General features: G+C 38.7%; 1 protein-coding gene across 4 annotated transcripts in view; it reads left to right on the top strand.

Moving 5' to 3' along the window:
• Positions 1-14,936, top strand: part of ELMO1 (engulfment and cell motility 1) — a 730,817-nt gene that overhangs the window by 167,296 nt on the left and 548,585 nt on the right. For 3 of the 4 annotated variants that reach the window (XM_027075272.2, XM_053218216.1, XM_053218222.1), the window contains 3 exons: positions 1,500-1,547; positions 2,206-2,324; positions 11,283-11,351. The gene's annotated coding sequence lies outside the window, so the exon portion shown is untranslated. Of the gene's footprint in view, positions 1-1,499; positions 1,548-2,205; positions 2,325-11,282; positions 11,352-14,936 lie in introns of those variants that run through there. The other variant, XM_053218217.1, reaches the window with a different exon arrangement.

The raw sequence follows: 14,936 nt of genomic DNA on the forward strand, positions 1-14,936 counted from the left end.
AGGCAACTTTGTTCCTTGAATCTTTGCACATACATTTTATGGTTTTCTTATTTTTTCCCCCTTACTTTTAATTGTTATTTCATGTTGCCATCAATACACCAAGGCAGTTGGGAGGACTCCTGTGTCTAATCTGCAGAGGTCTTGGAAGGCTGATAGCTAAATGTAGTTTGTCAGAAACGTGTACCGAGTGAGAAGAGTGGGGGCCTAGTGGGGGAAGGGGAGGCTGCATTAGTCAAGTGTCTACCCTGGCTATACTTTCGAATTTTCTCATTCTTGATTATTTTCCCAAAAGGTGAAGCTTCAGGTGGTTGAATGGTGGTTACCTGAACTATTATTTCGAACAAATCTTTCTAATCTGTTTTTACTTGGGATTATAATCATAACATTTGTAGAAAAGCTTTGTGGCCCCCTCAAGGTATATAAATCTTGTTTTATTTTTCATGTACTAATAGCATAGTGAATTTTCTCTCTTAACAAAAATGTCTCCATGTGCTTCAGGCTTTTGATTTCTAAAAAGCCTGTCTGCATTGTTATATGTGCATATATGTGTATGTGCACATGTACAAATATAAATGCAGATATGTGAGTGTATATTTACTATGGGCAGAGTGAAAAAGGAGCTCATTCTTCCACACTGGGAAACAACTTCATATGAACCTGCTTTCTTCTGAGCCATTTTTATTGCTTGCTTAATTATCTTCATCAAGGTCACTAAATGGTAGAAATGCTGACAAGAAGGAATGAGGGTGCTTTACAAAGGAACAGTAAGCCAGGACTGCGATCGCTCATGTGCTCCCTTTGGGGCAGGGTGGGGGAGTTGGTGAACAAAAGCAACAGTTTCCAAGAAGAAACAATGGCATTCTCTGTGACCTGGAGCACAGCGAGCAACCCTGTGTCCTCACACTGTCAACTCCCTCCCTGAGACCCAGGCTACCTTTTCCTGCAGCCACATCTACAAGGCCAGCATCTCAGACACTTTGGACATCTTGTTTTTCTTTTTGGTTTTAGAAAACATTCCTTATAATGGGGGGAGGGGGGGGGGAGGGAAAGCACTTTATATTTTTTTTTAACTAAAGAACAGCTCTAACAAATTTACAAATCTCTAAATACATGAGGGCCTGAGTGTCTTTGTTGAGCCTTTGATCTGGAATTGCTATATCTTCCCCTGACCCCTCAGTGAGGGTAAAGACAGGTCTTGCTTTGCTCAACATGGTCTCCCTTGTGGGGCCCAGTCCCTGGCATAGAGAAGGCCCGAAACAAACATTGTGAATCAACTGATTGACTGTAGTTGCAAACAGAAACTCGACGGTGGGTGGAGATTAAGTTTAGCCCATATAAGCATCAGTCAAGATCAAAACATAAATGCGTTTATGTTTGTGTCTCTTACAGATTTATTTCCTCTTGTTTCTCCTCTGAGAGCTTTGAAAACATTTTAAATTTTATGAGGAACAAATGACATGTCCCACTATGCCATCTCAAATCTTCTTTTCTGAATTCAGGTTTCATCTTAATTGCGGAAAAAGTGACACAGCTGCACTATAGAAAAAGTAAGCACAGAAAAGCATATTTTTAAAAATACCCATAATCTCACTGCCCAGAAACAACAGCCACTAAAATGTTGTTTCCTTCATAGTTTTCTGTATTTATGTCTTTAATGTATATCTATGTTCACATAATTGAGGTGTGTTGTAAATATAATTTCATATTCTGCTTCTTTCATGTTATTTCATAAGTGTATGCCAGTCATTAAAACTTCCTCAAAAAGCATAATTTTCATAGTCATGTTGTGCTCCACCATAGAATGATGCCGTGTAATCAAGTTAAATTCATTTCTCCATTATCGAACATTTAGATCATTTGGAACATTTTATCTTTATGACCATCTAAAGATAGTGTTTGTGCATATCATGTGCACATAATGTTTGTGCACAACAGATTACTTTCTTGGAATGGTTTCCTAAAAATAGACTTGACTATTTTTAACGCTTTTGATTAAGTATTGCCATATTGCCTTCTGCTTTTATTGCAATTTGTAGATTAAACTTCTACCAGCAGTGAATGAGACTGTAACAGTAGCTGATAGCAGCTCCCATTTGTTTTTGATGTCTTATGTACCAGACACAGTGCGAAATGCTCTATGTGTGTCATATCATTAACTGTAACCATACCAATATGAAGTAGGTATCCTCTCATACCTATTTACAGATGAGAGACTGACAAAGAAGTTGCATAACTTTTCCAATGTCGTACAACTGGATTTGGGATCCAGATGATTCACCTCCAGAACCCTGGCCTTCACCATACTGAGGGAACAACATTGAAAGGTAACACTATATACGTAGTATTTTGATTCTTTGCTAATTTCATGAAGGAAAAGACCGTATCTTGTTTCTAAATTTCATTATTTTAATATTAGCAATTTTAGGTGCTTTCTTATTATAATTATTAGCCAGTTCTATTTCTTCTAGTGTAAATTGTCTCTTTCTATCATTTGCTACTTAGTGACTCTTCTCTTTTTACAATATAAACTTGTTAAATATTAAAAATATTCTGTTTTTCCTGTGCCTATTGGTGGCTAAAATTGCTCCTGTTTGGCATATAATTGTATTAGGATATTTGACCTTGTGACAGTTCATTTTTAAGCAGTCAAATATATTATTTTTCTTTGTGATTCATTCCATCACTAATTTTATGTTCAAAGGTAGTTCCGTATCCAGATATCTGATATTAACTTACATTTTCTTTAAAAACTCTATCCTTTTCTTGTGTTGATCAACCAATCTTTCTAGGTTGTTTACCTAGAAAGTCTTGCTAATTGCCTCAGGTTTCGTCTATTTGTCTGAGACCACACTGTTAGAATCCAAGTGGAAACAGATCTTTTCTAACATTTCTGTTACTCTGAAAACACAGTTCACAAAAATTTCAAGACAGCAACTTTGTCTGCTCCATCTCCCCAAAAGAGGAAAACCAAGAAAGCATAGATACACATTGCTAATGATCATTTGATACAGAGGATTGAGTTTTGGTCCTGGGCATCAGTGCCCTTTTCTGGCACTGAATTCACTTGGGTTGGTTCTCAGTATAAGAAGCCAAAAGACTAGAGTTACTTATGAGGTGTCAGTTTTTGAAATATAAACCCTAAAAGGACATATTTCCAATCCAAGAGGTCTGCCTTTTGTGCTAGATCACTGTAGAGCAGTCTTTGTTTACAAAGCATCACATTATCTGGCAACAAAACCTCATAACAATCAAGGCTCCTTTCATTTTCCCAACACTGTTTGCTGATAATTCTTCAGAAAAATTTTGAGATTTTTTTTTTCATGCTACTAATTTATGCCAACATAAATGGGAGTCTAATATTCTGTTTAAAAAGAAGTGTAAACATATTTTGGGGATGCTTCTCCATTCACTCTAAAATCTAAAGTCTGAAATTATTTACATGCAATTTTCAGTGATTTATTAACTAATTATCAACTGAGGTAGGGCTGATGTTGAAAGGGTAGATTTGCTATTGGTTCCTAAACTACTTTAACTCCCAGGAACAGAAAACCTACAATTATAAACAAGACATAGGCAACCATGGTAACAGATCTACTTTTCACAACAAATACACATTTTTTCAAAAACAATTAATGTTCCTTAATGTTTGACTGATTGTTACAAGCACTTCCAATGGTATCTGTTACCTTCTTTTTTTTTTTTTTAATATTTATTTATTTTGAGAGAGACAGAGAGAGAGAGAGAATATGAGCAGGGGTGGGGCAGAGAGAAAGGGAGACATAGAATCTGAAGCAGGCCCCAGGCTCTGAGCTGTCAGCACAGAGCTTGATGCAGGACTTGAACCCCGAACCACAAGTTCACGACCTGAGCCGAAGTTGGATGCTTAACCAACTGAGCCACTCAGCCAACCTGGTATCTGTTACTTTAGAAATAAATGTCCAGGTAAATATGGGTCTAGATGCATTAACTTTAAGTTAGTTATATAGACCTTGGTTATATTAACTTTAGACTTGAAAATCTTGTGACTATGTTTTGATCCAATTTTAGACTATGTTATTATGCACATACCTTTTCAACAAACAGTTAATCTGGAAGTTATGCAATGATTTATAATGCATGATGGGATATTAAGCAATTGCTATTTGAAAATAATAACTTCAGTGGAAATCCAAATGGTTCTCCAAATATGAGGAACAGTAAATCTCCTCCAGCTACTTTTCATACCATAAGACTGAAAGATATTTCACAAATTATCTGGACTGACTTTGAAGTAACTGAATGAAATAAAAATTATTACCCAGAATACCCTAATTAAAAGTGATTATTCATACCAACAGTTAAATTTATTGTGTACCTACTATATGCCCGAGATTTTCCAATCAATTGGCACTGATTTCTCAGGTACTATGTCATTCTCATTTTATGCTCAAGAATACTGAGGCTTAGAGCAGTCAAATAACTTGTTCAAAGTCAACTTTTATCAGAAAGTCTGTTTAAGACAGACTTAAGCCTGTCCTGTCTGAGTTCAGGAGCTGAGCTCTTACCTCCTATGTAATAAATAAATATCAACCACATTCTGCCAACCCATCCTAGGTACACAATTATTAAAAAGGCTGGCTCTTCCATTATTCCTGAACTTCATTCAGCCAACATAGTAGTCAAGATATCTGAGGAATTGGACCCCATAAAAAGATGCCAGGAGTGACCCAATTAGCCAAGAACACCTATTTTTAAAGGTAACTAAGAGTGTTTGGAGGCCCTTATTTTTGAAAGCCTCTCTTTCTGAATAGTGTACCACTTTTTGCATACAATCTCTTCTGTGTGAGAGTAGAGGTCAAAATAGCCTGCAATGGCTTTTAATGGGCACCTTATTTTTTAGGACACATGGAGTGTCCCCATGTGACTAATTTGTAGCCATTCTTTTTTTTTTTAAGATTTTATTTTTTGAGTGATCTCTACACTGAATATGGGGCTCAAACTCACAACCCGAGATCAAGAGTCGCACACTCCACCAATTAAGCCATCCAGGCACGCCTATAGCCATTCTTTAAGTAAAGAAATAAATTTGGACCGAAACTCTAAATACTAAGTGTACATTTGAGGCTTTTTGATGCTTATTCTCCTTTGCCATGAAAATATTGCCAATTTCCTAATTGTATTAATGTATTATATTATAAAAAGTGGTATCACTGGGGGAGAGCTGAATAATGGTAACATCAGGCCACTCTGTACTATATTTTTGTAACTGCTCATGTGCCTATACTTCAAAAAAAAAGAGTTTTAAACTATTGCCAAATTTCCATCTTGCCAGGGAAATGAACTTCTGGGCTTTGCAGCTGATAACTTTCATCCAGCTAAGGTCCCTCTTGGGGTATTGGCCATCACTTTGAAGAGGCACTGATGTATGAAATGGGCACAAATTATTATCATAGAAGGACCAACAGAGCATATCCATAAACCTGCATAGGGGGTCTACCTCATGTCCTCCTCCTGGTATGTAGTCGAGGGCCAGGGTGTCTCTGAAAAGCTTCATTAGAAATGAAAGTCAACCTGTTGAGGAAGACTCCCAACTGCCTCTAGTGGCACTTATCCCCTGCAAAAAGACAAACTCACCAGGTGACAGGGTGAGTCCCAGACAGAGGTCTGCAATGAGCGGGGAGGAATTAGCCATGCTCTTTAGCTATCTGCTGCCTTTGGATGTTTACTTATACACATCAGTGCCAGATCCTGACAAGGACAGATTACCCGAGTGCTGGCTTCTGGGAAGGGAACGTGCAGTGGAGAGAAGAGCAGAGCAGCCTCGTTCGGGCGAGCAAGGCCAGTCCCAAGCGGAGCTCCAAGAGCCTACAGGGCCCCTGTCATCAGGGGGACTGCTCACATGCTCACCCAGGAAATCTACTCTTTGTGAACCGCCTTGAGCTACTAGGAACATTCCCAAAATAAGACATTGATTTGAAGGACTGACGGAGGGTGAAAGAAAAAATTGAAGATCTGTTCGGAAGGCAACTAACTGTCTGAAATGCAATCTCTGCTTTTTGTTTGTTTCTTTGCGTAGAGAGAGAGGAAGGGAAAATAGAACCCTGATAGCTTCACCTAGTTAATGAGGCTGATCCTGGAAGTTCGTGGAACCCACTTTGGCCCATCCTACCCAGAAATGCCCCAGTCAGTATTCAGAGGAACCTGTTCAAGGTGGTATTAGGAACAAGGTTGCAACTTTGAAAAGATAGAGCCCTGCACACAGCATGAATTCGGAGGTGGAAGAAGATCTGCTAAGGGAATTTGGGAAGACAAATGACAGGGCAGGGAATACAAGGAATTCTCGCACGAGCCATTTCATAGACAACCCCAAAACTGCCCATCCGTCTTCTGCCGTCAGCCTACCAAAAGCCTTGTTGGCGTCTCTGAAAATAGATGGCTAAATAAGCCTAAGCTTTTTTGGTTCATAGAATTGGTGAATCAAAGGGGCAGAAGATTTATCTCATGCCTCTAAAGATCATTTATAACTTGGCTAAGTGGCCCAGGATAAAACCACAATAAAGGTGATTCATGCAGGAAATCCATTCTGTTGAGGCAGAAATGAAAATCCACATTAAATCACTGTCCATTCTGTGCACGGGAGAATTGGAGTGAGCCAAGCTCAGTGGATTCCCAGGCAAACTAAAGGCTGAAAACCCATTGTTCTTGGAAAATGGGGGAAATGAGACTCCTTTAAAGTGGGAATGCAGCCTCTGGCTCTGAGAGCAGGGAGGTACTCCTGACCAGGGTGAGCTGCCCAGTGGCCCTGCCATGCGGGTGTCTGGGACTATATTCCCGGATGGCAGCCAGCCTGGGGATCTATTCAATTACTGCAAGATCCTTGCCAGGAGGCTTTTATCAGCTGCACTATTTATCAAGACAATTGGACCCAGTACAAAAACCCACCTTTGCAAATTGCCATGAAAGGGCTGTCTATGTGGCTGAATCAGGAATGTCTGCTGCCTCTTGGCTTTTGAACTCAACTGTACAGTTACTGCATTTTCTCCTGGCTGGGATCACCTGAAAATATTGTTGTCCCCTATCCTTCACCTTTCCTTTTGGTCCAGAAGTCTAACGTATTGAGGGATAATCTAAGCGCAAAAGCAAGCTCACGGAGCAATCACACATGGGCTCATTATTTTGCACATGATTTATTTTTTGCATGACATTAAAGTCTTCTCAGTCTCTTTCCCTAACCTTCAGCTAGAACCACACTTCTTCCCTTTTTCCTGCTAATGATTTATCAGATCTCACTGTTGAGCATTGGTTGTGACCAAGTGAGATGATTTCCAAGCCTGCACCCTCGCTTTTCAGTGAGAAGTGGATTGATGCTTCATCGGAAGGCCTCAATTTTATTGTAAATTAACAAAAAAAATGTAGAATATTTTTAGTACACTTAGTTTGGGATTTTCCTTCCCCATTGGTTCTTTATTAGCCTTTATTCATACAGTAAGGTTGTATGCAACTTAAAATACAGTTATTCAGTCATAATGAACAATACCTAATGCAACTCGGTTGGTAGCAATGGAGTCTGAAATGGAGATAATCCACGAGTACATACACATCAGTGTGGTACTCGCCACAAATCACTGGTGCTCCTCTGTTGTCATGACTGAAAGCTGACAGTGGCCATTGTGACACATTCTAAAGGGTAGTCTAAGCAATTCATCCAGAGTTGTGATAAAGGTAGGAATTCCATCCATGATAGATTTAGCAAAAGCAAAACCTCATTAAAGTAAATCCCCTTCTCTGAAAATAAGTTAAATCTATTAACTGATTTATGCTCTTGTCAAAAGTGCCCATATCCTTATAGGTGATGGTAAGCTATCTTGTCTATTGACAAACACTTGAAAACTGGATTTATATGAGAATCATTGGCTTTCTTAAAAAAAAATAATTCATGTCTCTTCTTATGCACTGCATACGGGACGCACCCTGCAAACATCAGCAATAAAGAAGGCTTATTTTATGGTAAAAGCAATCTGGTAGATTGTAGGTAGAACATTACATTTGTCTGGTCATATAAATCTTATGGGCACAAACTAAAACATACTGAATGTGTCAATTAACCAGAGTTCCTATTGGATTTTTTAAAAATAAAAACTGTTTCTCATGGCACTACAGTCAGTACTTTGATTCGTTCTCCTTTCAAAGACTAAGGGAAGGGATAGGCCCCTGGTAACAGGCTGTTGCCCATCAAACTAGATGGAGACAATTAATTTAATGAAGAGTTTCTATTTAGGAAGAAGCAGTAGGAGGAAAGGGCAACGGTGGGAGCTTCCACCAGGTTGGCTGGTGTTTTACAGGCAGGAGAAGCAGCTGGAAATTTGGATGATGGTTTTGAAAGCCTGATGATAAGGAAAAGGTCACTAAAATTGAAATGGTGGGTGGGAAAGTGGAGCAGACCAGGCTAATGTGGCAAAACTGAATCATCTCGTGTGTGTTAAAGCTTTTAAGGAACTCTTTTCTTTTTGCTTCAAACAGTTTATTCTTCTCCGTAGTGACTACTGTCCTATGAATGGCATAGATTATTTGCCTCTTTTCTTCCACCTAAATCAATTCTAAAAGCAATTTTTTAAAGTTCAGTTTATATGATAAGGAATGTTCCCATCAGACCTGAGTCATATTGCGAATGTGTGTCTTTTGCTTTAGTGTGTAGTTTTTTTAAGCCAATGTTGTTCCCAAACTACCTTAGAAACAATGTGTGTATTTACAAAACTAACAAACATCGTAGCTTGGAAAATTCCTTTGGCACAGACAGGAGTGTTCAGCCACAAATGCTTCTGACTTAAAACCTGAACCAAATAAAACTTGACAGCAAGGCAAAATATTTTATAGGCAAAGTGACATTTTACAATAATGGAATAATAAATGCAGAAGGGAAAATGAACCAAAGCTGAAATATCATCTGAGATCCACTGGATACTAAAGGGAGGTGAATCTCATTTAGACTTTTCCTGTTTTTATTACACTAATAATTATGTCTATGACTGAAGCACTCTTAAACTTGGAGAACTCCCGTATTTCTAATTACGTGGTCACATATCTCCAATCGCATGTCTCTATGAGATCTGGATGATGCAGTGGGAAGCCTTGGTCGCGTGGTAAAATGGATGGATATGGAAAGAAAAGTGATTGAAAAATCACAGAACCACTTGATCAAGCACTTCACTTTGCAACCAAATCAAGCAATGTTTAAATCAACCTGATGAACATAATACAACCCAAAACCCATCTACAACTGGACATTAAATCACATTACAAATGGAATTAATAAAGACCAAGTAAGCTTACTTGCCAATCTCCTGTCTTCTACCCTACTACAAAAGTCAGCAACCACTGTTGATTTGTGCATTTAGGAAAATCAGCAAGGGTCTATCAACAACCTTTCTAGTCCATAGGACAATTGTAAAGAGGATACAAAACATTGATGTGTTAGTCTGGGAAAATGGAAATAGTCAAGGCTGGTTTTAACACAACTGGGTTAGACTAGGATTAAAAGAGAGCCAGGATTGCAAAGCAAGTTGGTGTGTGGATCTTCCCACAGTGCCAGGAGACATGCATCTGCCTTTCTTTCCTTTTTTTAAAATTAAGTTTATTTATTTATTTTGAGAGGTGGGGCAGAGAGAGAGGGGGGAGAGTGAATCCGAAGCAGGCCCTGCACTGTCATCGCAGAGGCCAACACAGGGCTCGATCTCATGAACCATGAGATCATGACCTTAGCCAAAAGCAAGAGTCAGATGCTTAACCGACTGAGCCACCCAGGTGCCCCACATCTGCCTTTGTGTAAGCGTTGATGAAATGCACTTTGGGTTCACTCCAAATGGATGGACTCCAGGCTGGGAAAAGCCCACAGTCCTCATGTTCATCACTCAGAAATAGATATTTCCCCAAAAGAATGACCATGGTATAATACTGAAGAAACAAAACAAGGCAAACAAGAAACTTACAGTCATCAAATCACTAGATTAAACAATGACTTTAGCTAATGTAATTATTCATTTGACAGACATTTATCACTTGGCCGACTTTTCCATGGTAATATATGGAGTGCTGGAGGACAATTGGAAATGATCTAAGCATCTTATCTCTGGATGTTTGGTTTCATTAGGTCTGGAGTGGGGTCTAGAAATAGATCCTATTTGTTTGTTTTCTTGCTTGCTTGTTTTAAACTCCTGAGAAGATTCTAAGGATCCACAAGTTGGGAACCCACTGATCTGACAGAGGTTTTCAGTCTCTGTGTTGCCTGGTAAGTCAGAGAGAGCATTAGGGAGGAACCAGAGCTGGTGCAGAGAGCATTGATCATAGCTCCAGTCTCTGAGCCTGCAGGACAGCAGCTATAAAGTGCGTTGCTGGGGAAGAAATTCAGAACTTTTTATCCAAACATTACGTTACTATTTAGAAGCTGTGTGACCAGGACCAAGTAATTAAACTCCTTGAAGGGGTACTTATCGCACCCCCTTTCAGAGTTGTTAAACATTCTAAGTGAGATTGTAACAAGGCCTGCTCTGGTGCCTGGTCCATCATCAGGCTTAGTTTCTGTCCTTCTCCCTCACATAAGGTGTAGCCCTTCTTCCCCTCCTCCTTTAATGTTAAAAATTGTTTTCATTCTCCACAACCCAATCCCAACCTACATACTCCATGAAAGCTTTATGACACCTCCACCACTCCCACCACCAAGGCTCACTGACCTCCCTCCTCATTGTACTTCTGTGGCCCTTATATTCAGGATCACATAATCTGATACTTAATTGTCCTCCAGTCTCTTCACGAGTATTATTTTAATTTTCCTGGCCTGGCTCTCCTTGAGCACTCAGACAATGTTTTCTTCATAGAGGGGCAAAAGAATTCCTTGTTGGTTGATCGAAAGTACCTGTTGGGCTGCTTCCATAAGAGACATCTAATGAGGAATGGGAAACCCTCAATTTTCTGTCGACATAATGCAGTGGAGACCAGCCAACATTGCCACGGCTTCTGTAGGCATTAGTATTCTGAAATAATCATCAGAATTCCAGTCTCCTTCCACCCCCAGTCACTTATTTTGTTGGAAAAATGCAAAACCTGCATTTTCCATGAACCACATCTAACTCTATGCACAGAGTGAATGCAGTGTCTGTGTTTAGCATCCCAAATGTGATAATTATGCATTATACTTACTCCATGGCTAAATCTTACATTTCTATACTAAAACACAAAGGAATGACTAAATACTCTAGTGTGTTATCTTGCCCTTCCTTACCATTGTGGGTTTTCTTCTTATCATCCAGATTGGCCCCATGCTGAAATGCGCCTGCAAAAATAAGTAAGAAACTTCAGATATATACAAGACTTAAAAGGTGAGTGACGAGAAGAGGTGAATTGTAGGGACATCTGTGCCAGGAAACACATGAGCATATTGGAAAGAGGTAGCATTGTGTGTGTGTGTGTGTGTGTGTGTGTGTGTGTGTACGCCTGTGGAGAAAGCAGATTTTTTTTTTTTAATGAGGAACAAAAGCTGGGTTATGTAAGCAGCACTGTTCAAAACAGCTTGTATAGCAAGAATGGAAACAAGGTATGAATATTCATAAGTAAAATGGAAGAAGTGTTCATTTGCAAGGAAGTGGAGATGAAATTCTGAATATTGTTTGACCACAATTTTACCCAGAAAGCTTTGGATGTGTAGATCACACAATATGTCATACAAACATAAAACCAACTAACCCCATTGCCTCAATATTCCCCTTCTTCAATACACTAATAACCAGTTTATTAATATTTCTACATGTTATTCAGTCAGGTTGTCTTGATTTTGATTCTTCCACCTCTGGATACCTAAAAGTGAAAGAAGAAAGAGATAATAAAAATAATTATATACAAAGATTAACTCCAAATGAATCAAAGGCTTAAATGTAAGAGCCAAATCTATAAAATTCATACAAGAAAACATAGGGATGAATCTTCATTATCTTGGATTGGGAAATGGATTCTTACATATGACATCAAAAACATAAACAAGATAAGGAAAAAATTGATAAGTTGGACGTTACCCAAATGAGAAACTTATGTACTTCCAAAAGATACTATCAAAAAGGTTAAAGACAACCTACAGAATGGGAGATAATATTTGAAAATCATATATCTAATAAGAGTCATGCATCTAAAATATAGAAAGTACCCGTGGGGATTCTGTATGGCTCAGTTGGTTAAGCATCCAACTCTTCATTTCAGCTCAAGTCATGATCTCGTGGTCTTGGAATCAAGCCCTGCCTCGGGCTCCATGCTGACAGAGCCAAGCCTGCTTGGGATTCTCTCTCTCCCTCTCTCTCTGCCCCTCCACTGCTTTCATGCTCTCTCTTTCTTTCTCTCAAAAAATAAAGTATATAAAGGACCCCTATGATGCAATAATAAAAAGTGAATAACCCAATTAAAAATGGGCAAAGTATCTGAGTAGACATTTCTCCAAAGGAGGTATACAAATGGCCAATAAAGACATGAGAAGATGCTTAACATCATTGGTCGTTATGGAAATGCAAACCAAAACCATGAGGTACAACATCACGCTCACTAGAATGGTAATAATAAAAAAGTCAGGTAACAAGTGTTGGTGAGGAAATGGAGAAATTGCAACCCTCATACACTGCTGGTAGCAGTTCCTCAAATGGTTAAATATAGAATTAGCATTTGACTCAGCAATTTCACTCCTATGTATATACCCAAGAGAAATGAAAACATGTCTATGGAAAAACTTGTATACAATATTAATAACACCATTATCTATAATAGTCAAAAAAATGTAGAAACAATCCAAATATCCATCAGCTGATGAATAGATAACAAAATGTGGTTCTTCATACAATGGAGTATTATTCAGCCATAAGAAGGAATGAAGTACAGATTACATGCTATATCATCAATGAGCCTTGAAAACGTTGTGCTAAGAAGCCAGTCACAAGACCACAAATTATGTGGTTCCATGTATATGAAATGGCCAGAATAGGCAAACCTCTAGAGATGAAGAGTAGATTAGTGGCTACTTAGGGTGGTAGAGCGCATAAAAGGGTGATAGCTGAAAAGATAATGGGGCTTCCTTTTAAATTTTTATTTATTTTTGAGAGAGAGAGAAAGAGAGAGCAGAGGAGGGAAGAGAGAGGGAGAGAGAGAATCCAAAGAAGGCTCTGCACTGTTAGCACAGAGCCTGATGCAGGGCTTGAACTCACAAACAGTGAGATCATGACCTGACCTGAAACCAAGGGTTGGACACTTAACTGACTGAGCCATCCTGGCTCCCCACGGGCTTCCTTTAAAAGTGATGTAAAATGTTCTAAAGATGACTGTCGTAATGGTTGCACAACTCTGTGACTATACTAAAAACCATTGAATTGCATACTTCAAATAGGTGAATCATATGGCATGTGAATTATTTCAATAAAACTGTTGCAAAAGAAAAAAAGAAATGAAGAAAGAAAGAAGAAAAAGGAAAAAAGAAGTACTCACCATGATCTTGGGCTCTGTTAGAAGACCCAAACTTTTTATCAAATGAAACTCTATCAGTGAAATTATCAATAAATTGAATGATAGGAACAACATGAAAAGAAAATGATCAAATGAAACTCATTCCAACCTCTAATGCATTCCCTAAGTCTTATGTACTGTCATGTAACATTTTAATGATGGGGTCTTAAGCAGTGATATTTTTCCCCCCTCAAGTAGAACTTTGATCCCTCATACATTTGCCCTGAAAATTGGAAGACTCAAAGCAAAGTTGATGTCAAATGGCAGACTATATTATAGCATTTGTCATAGTATTCAATCTGTGGAGCTTAAGTTTGGTAGTATTTTTCTTTTCTATATGAAGCCAAGAACAAATTGAGTAACCTTCTAGAATTGGTTAGGAAATCAGTGGATCAAAGTTTTAACTTTAGGATGAGGTACAGTAAGGTCAAAAATTAAATACACTTCAACCTGTTCACAGGATTTAGATAATCAGCCCAGAACTGATCTGTTGCCTCTGTTTTCAAACTGCATTCTGTGGATCCTGCTGTGGAGGAAGGGGTCCAAGGAGAGTGTGTTCCAGGTTTCTCCATCCAGAGAAGCTCCACTTCTATCTGTTCTAAATGTAGAATTTCTGCTTAACAAGATTCTATGGCTAAACAAGTGTTGAAACATGGGGATCTAGATCATTTTAATTAACAGAAGCATCCTGAACTTTCCCAGCCTCACAAAGTTTTTGTAAAAACATGAGCCCACCTTCACTCACAGAGGAAACGTCACCAGTTCACAGAAGACCTGCTTCCTGTAAAGGACTTCCCACCCCAAATATTTCTTGGAGTCTTCTGGAGGCATTTTGTACATGTTCAAGAACAGGTCACCATTTATTCACTCAACAAGCATCAGTTCTGTGTTTGGAACAATGTAGTTATCTTCTAGCAGTCAGGTAAGGACTTTCTGCCCTACCCTTACCCTGTCCTTTGTTCTTATGGTCAGGCAAGACTACCACTTTTAACAATGAGGGAGAGATCACCTTTCCAGTCCTTTTTCGACCAGCTATGATGAAGAGATGCCATAACACCTGGAGGAAATTAGGATTCTCCCTAATCCTTTCAACACAAACATGTGACAAGATGTTCTGGCTGTTTAAAAAAAATCTAAGGGGAACCTGGCTGGCTCAGTTGGAAGAGCATGCGACTCTCAATCTAGGGGTTGTGAGTTCGAACCCCACGTTGGACATAGAGATTACTAAAAACTAACTAAATAAATAAACTTAAAAAAATACAGTATACAATTCAATGTGTTCTTTTTTGAAATCTATACTGCCTTGGCTCAGAGATAAAGCAAGATTTTTCATCACATAGCTTTAGACTGTGGAGTGTGAAAAATTAATGAAATTTCATTGTAGAATAAATGGGCTTTTGAAAATCTAACTCAAAATGAGCCATTGCTGG

The sequence above is a fragment of the Acinonyx jubatus genome, chromosome A2 (genome assembly GCF_027475565.1).
Source record: "Acinonyx jubatus isolate Ajub_Pintada_27869175 chromosome A2, VMU_Ajub_asm_v1.0, whole genome shotgun sequence".
NCBI lineage: Eukaryota > Metazoa > Chordata > Mammalia > Carnivora > Felidae > Acinonyx > Acinonyx jubatus.